Raw genomic sequence first — 567 nt, forward strand, 5'->3', positions numbered from 1 at the left:
CCTCCTTCTACCGCTATTAGCTAATTGGTTCGAGACGATTCTGTGATAGACTACAGACGACAGAAAAAGGGAGGGGAATTCGATCCTCTGGAATTCTCAGAGAATCGAGATTGGATTCCATGCTGTTTGGGGGTTGCCGTATAACTTTCTTTTTTATTATCTTCATAATCGATATGGTTTGTTTACCTGATATCTTTGGTATTGTTTTAGAGATTTTTTTATCGTTTTTCTTCAACAGTATCGTTAACAGTGTACCATTTTCGTCTGGCTATTATCACCATTATCAAAACCGTTACTATATGTACTATCATCTTTAACTAAGTGCATATTTCCGGTACCATCTTTTTTCATCGTTGTTATCAATAGTATCTTTAATATCATCATTACTAAACAGGTATCATCATCATCACTGTCATTTTTATTTTGCAACAAATATCATGATTGCAATTACAGTGTTACAAATATTGTCATATTTAGTATTAATATATTTATTGGAAAATGTCCATAGCCACTATTGCCTAAACCATAAGACTGTAAGTGATTTAGATTTTTAAAAAATGGGAGATG

At 32.6% G+C, this 567-nt stretch overlaps 1 protein-coding gene across 1 annotated transcript in view; it reads right to left on the reverse strand.

Annotated features, from left to right (window-relative positions):
* LOC119587677 overlaps positions 1-567 on the reverse strand; it is a 19,636-nt gene that overhangs the window by 3,610 nt on the left and 15,459 nt on the right. The gene's annotated exons all lie outside the window — the stretch shown is intronic.

The sequence above is a fragment of the Penaeus monodon genome, chromosome 23, assembly GCF_015228065.2.
Source record: "Penaeus monodon isolate SGIC_2016 chromosome 23, NSTDA_Pmon_1, whole genome shotgun sequence".
Taxonomy (NCBI): domain Eukaryota; kingdom Metazoa; phylum Arthropoda; class Malacostraca; order Decapoda; family Penaeidae; genus Penaeus; species Penaeus monodon.